Genomic DNA, 4,927 nt, shown 5'->3' on the forward strand with positions numbered 1-4,927 from the left:
CACAGCAACGAAGGGGCTGGGTCTGCCTCCTCCCGGGGCAGCGCTTGCAGGTTCACTAGCTGATTTCTGAAGGGCGTGGTAGGAACCTTGGGCATGTAGCCTGTTCACGGTCTTAGGATCACAAGTGTGTCTGCCGAACTCCAGGCAGGTGTCGCTGATAGAGAACGCATGCAGGTCCCCGACCCTCTTGATGGAGACGAGCGCGATTAGATCGTCTTTAGAGAGAGGATCCTGAGTCCAACTGATTCTAGCAGCTCGAAGGGGGATCTCTGAAGACCCGAGAGGACCACTGAGAGATCCCAGGAGGGGGACAGGCATGGCCGGGAGGGATTTAACCTCCGGGCACCTCTTAGGAACCTGATAATAAAGTCGTGCTTACCCAAAGACTTCTGGTGGGCCGCGATTGCAGCTACATACACCTATATGCCTTGAGGGGAGCCTCTGTTTGGGCATACCAGAGCAGGCAGTGGGCGGTTGGCCCATGGCGGCAGGGTTGTGGCGGGGCAGGATATGTGAAATGGCCTCCGTCTGCTTCTTCACCACAGATAACTGCTGGGCAACGTCCTCGACGGTATCGTCGAAGAGGCCGAAATAGGAGACCAGCGCATCAAGGAAGCGTGTCTTGTCCGTCTCGTGCATTTCAACCAAGTTCAGCCACAGATGACGTTCCTGAACCATGAGAGTGGCCATTGCCTGCCAGAGTGACTGCGCTGTGGCCTTCGTGGCACTGAGGGCAAGGTCGGTCGCTGAGCGCAGTTCCTGCAGCACGTCGGGATCAGGACTACCCTCGTGCAGATCTTTAAGTGCCTTGCCCTGGTGGACTTGCAGGAGGGCCATGGCATGCAGGGCAGAAGCGGCCTGTTCGGTGGCGCTGTAGGCTGTGGTGGTCAATGACAACGTTGTCCTACAGGCCTTGGAGGGGAGCACAGGGCGACCCCGCCAGGTGGTGGCATTCTCAGGGCATAGGTGGAACGCAACCGCCCTATCCACCTGGGGAATCGCCATCTACCCGTGGGCTGCTCTGCCGTCGACGGTAGTGAAAGCGGATGAGCGAGGAGCTTTGTGACGAGCAGAGAGGGGAGCTCTCCATGCAGTCGTCAGCTCATCATGCACCTCCAGTATATAGGAGGGCGTGGCTGTGAGCGGTGCGCAGACTCCAGGAACCAATCATCCAGCCGTGACGGCTGTGGGGAGGATGGAGGGTTCCAGTCCAGCCCCATTCTGGCGGTGGCCCGGGCAAGCATGTCGGACATCTGGGCATCAGCCTCAGCCTGGGCGTGCTGGCCTGAAGGCAGCAGCACAGACGAGTCATCCGCGTCAGATGCCAGACCGCTCTCCGATGCAGCGGCAAGCTCATCCAGCTTGGGGGGCTCTAGAGCAGTGATTCCCAAACTGTGGTCCGGGTACTGCAGGTGGTCCGTGGAAAGGCAAAATAAAATATAAAACAATATTTTTTTACCTTCATTTTACCAGGAAATTTCCATAAATAAATAAAAACTAAAAACAAAATGTAGGCCTATATTGATATAAAATTTTAATTAAATTGTCAAGTTATTGTGCTTATACTAAAATGAGCTAGTGGCGATCGGCCGTGACGTTCAAGTTCAGTGCCGTTAGAACCACAATATGGATCGGTGGATAGAAACAGGTTCTCTGAAGAGAAAAGAGGCAACCAATAAAGAGATTCACAGTGAGTCGGAGGCATCTACGAGCCAGATTCCAAATAAAAAAACTAAGAAAAGGAGGGTGAAGAGAAAATACGACGAAAGCTACTTAGCATTAGGTTTCAGCTACACCGGGCCCGAAGACGAGCCGTTGCCCGTTTGCGTTTGTTGCTACGAGGCACTGGCTAACGAGAGCATGAAACCATCAAATCTTCGCCGGCATCTGGAAACCAAGCATGGGGAATTTAAGTCCAAGCCAGTCGAGTTTTTCAAAAGCAAGCTCCAGGAATACCGCACAAGCAAAAAAGTTATAGAATCGACATCTGCAGGTGGTGCTATTGCTAAAGCAGTGGAAGTCTCGTACCGGGTGTCCCGAATCATAGTAAAAAAAGGGATGCCACATACACTCGGGGAGGAGGTGGTGCTACCAGCAATTAAAGAGACTGTGGGTATCATGCTGGGTGACAAAGCACGAAAGCAAATGGACTTGATTCCATTATTAGACAACACTGTGCAGCGCAGAATCGAGGAGATGGCCAGCAATGTGAACGACCAGCTAATATCGCGGATCAAAGCCAGTCGATATTTTGCTCTTCAGCTGGACGAATCCACTGACATAGCGAACCTCGCCAACCTGCGAACCTCGCCAGACACGCACAACCGCAGAGGCACTTTTTGACATGTTGAACGGTTTCATCGCAGAACATGGGATTGATTGGTCAAGATGCGTGGGAATAAGCACAGACGGGGCAGCAGCCATGGTAGGCCAACACACCGGCCTTGTTAAACGTGTGCAAGCAGTTGCTCCCGCAAGCGAAATCTATCCACTGCTGCATCCACAGAGAGGCTCTCGCAGCCAAAAGAATGCCACCTGATCTCAAATCTGTTCTGGATGAAGCAGTAAAAACTGTCAATTTTATCAAGGCCCGCCCACTGAATTCAAGACTGTTTTCAGTTTTATGCAACGAGATGGGCAGTGAGCACCGACAATTGCTGCTCCATACCGAGGTCTGGTGGCTGTCAAGAGGGAAGGTGCTTGCACGGCTTTACGAGTTGCGAGATGAGGTGAGACTGTTTCTACTTGACTCCAAGTTCGACCTTTCTGGTCGATTCAATGATGCAGACTGGCTTGCCAAGTTGGCATATCTGTCTGACATTTTTGAGCACTTGAATGGACTAAATAGGAGCCTACAGGGGAAGTCGGTTACTCTTTTTCATACGCAAGACAAAGTTGAAACTGCAATTAAGAAGATGGGGATGTGGGCCAGGCGCGTGGAGGAGGCAAACTATGACTCATTTCCAAATCTTTCTGATTTTTTAGACAGCTCAGACACGCACCTTTTAAGTGCTGTGCAAGATGATATCAGACAGCACCTGCACCTGCTGAAAACTCAGCTACGGATTTATTTCCCAACCCCCGACACAACAGCGAATTGGATAAGAAATCCGTTTGCCACACTGGATGACTACATCCTGACAAACCTCACCTCCAGAGAGCAAGACAGCCTGGCCGAACTGTCCTGTGACAGTGCTTTAAAAATTGACTTTTCTGAAAAATGCCTGCCTGCTTTTTGGCTGAAAGTTGCCACAGAATACCCCGAGCTGTCCGACAAAGCCCTGAAGTGGCTTGTGCCTTTTCCAACAACTTACCTCTGTGAATCAGGATTTTCATCCCTGGTCATGTTTAAGTCAAAATATCGGAACAGACTTAATATTGAACCAGATCTCAGATTGAGGCTGTCATCACTGGAACCTGACATCCAGAAATTAACGTCTGCAAAGCAACATCATCCATCTCATTAGGTGAGCCAACACGATCTCATTAAAGTGCGTATCTATACCACAAATTTAATTTCACGTACCATTTATACGCTACAAATATTTTTTGCGTGCATATGCTACGCACTGTAAACCCCTTGGGTAGGATTAGGGGTTTGGAGTGCGTGCGTATTACACGCCATAAAGTGCGTATCATATGCACGCAAAAACAATTTTTAGCGTATAAATGGCATGATAAATTAAATTCGTGGTATAGATACGCAGTTTCATGAGACCGAGCTGGTGAGCATTTATTTAGTTGTTTGTTTGTTTGTTTGTTTGTTTTTAATATAGGCCTATATTAGACAGACAGATGATAAAAAGAGGAAGGGAAAGATGTGGAGGGGGACAAAGGGGGATATTAGCCTACGTTCATATCGGGCTAGCAAATAGGCTCCAATGGCTTTTCCTTTTGACAACTTTTATTTTTATTTTTAACCTGGAGTAGGCCTACTGTGTTTTCATTAAATGTGTATTTTGTAAAAAAAAAAAAATGTGTGTGCAGTAAACGTTCTTTTAACAAGCCTGTTGTACTGATGTGATGACCAGTTATAGTTTTAGTGCTAGTAAGCCTATTTAGAGGTGCGGATTAATTCAGGTAGGACTGTGTGTAGACATATTTTATTATGTGTATTATGAGGTGGTCCGCGAAAATTCTTGATTAGAAATAGTGGTCCCCACACGCAAAAAGTTTGAAAACCCCTGCTCTAGAGGATAGGCAGGCTGGCTGTGAGGTGAGCCACTAATGCCTCAAGCCCAGATGGAAGTCAACGAGCGTGCCGGGGGTGGGAGGTTCGCGGGGACGTACCAGGCAAAACCGAGCCCGCTGCCACCCCCAGATCGCCTCCATCGCCATTCGCGTCATCCTCAATCCCGTTTGAAGAAGGAGCGATGCGGGGGGGGGGGCGGCTGGAGTGGCGTTCCTTCGGTTGAAGGAAAGCTGCGACCGCAACGTTGCCATGGTCATGTTCTCGCAGTAAGAACATGAACCATCCACAAATGTTGCCTAGGTGTGATCACAGCCCAGACACACGAGACAGCGCCTGTGGCCATCTGAAGCGGAGAGCACTCTACCGCATCCTGGAGCTACGCAGGGGCGGAAGGGCGTCTTTATAAAGATGAAAATCACTCTTTTAAACTCTTTAAAGTTTGTACCATCGAAGCGTCCAGGGGCAAACTGCACTACCATATAGAGGAGAAATCCGCTGATGTGCGCCGAAGATCCAACAGCAGATCGACCAGAGGTAAGAGGAATAGGTGTGTGTGACTCGCAGCTCGCTGCATCAAGAGAGACCCCTAGTGTCGCTTCTTCACAAAATTCGAAGTGAGCGACAGACGGGGAACAATTGGTTATTAGCATAAAAACAACTGATACGAAAAACCAATGGTATATTTAGAATTAATTAGTAACACAATTTCAAATGCACAATCCAGAAATAATAAAA

General features: G+C 49.1%; 1 pseudogene; it reads left to right on the forward strand.

Annotated features, from left to right (window-relative positions):
- Positions 1–1,626: 1,626 nt before the first annotated feature.
- Positions 1,627–3,467, forward strand: LOC127659548 (zinc finger BED domain-containing protein 5-like; annotated as a pseudogene).
- The last annotated feature ends 1,460 nt before the right edge of the window (positions 3,468–4,927 follow it).

Source organism: Xyrauchen texanus, chromosome 19, assembly GCF_025860055.1.
Source record: "Xyrauchen texanus isolate HMW12.3.18 chromosome 19, RBS_HiC_50CHRs, whole genome shotgun sequence".
In the NCBI taxonomy this organism is placed as follows: Eukaryota; Metazoa; Chordata; class Actinopteri; order Cypriniformes; family Catostomidae; genus Xyrauchen; species Xyrauchen texanus.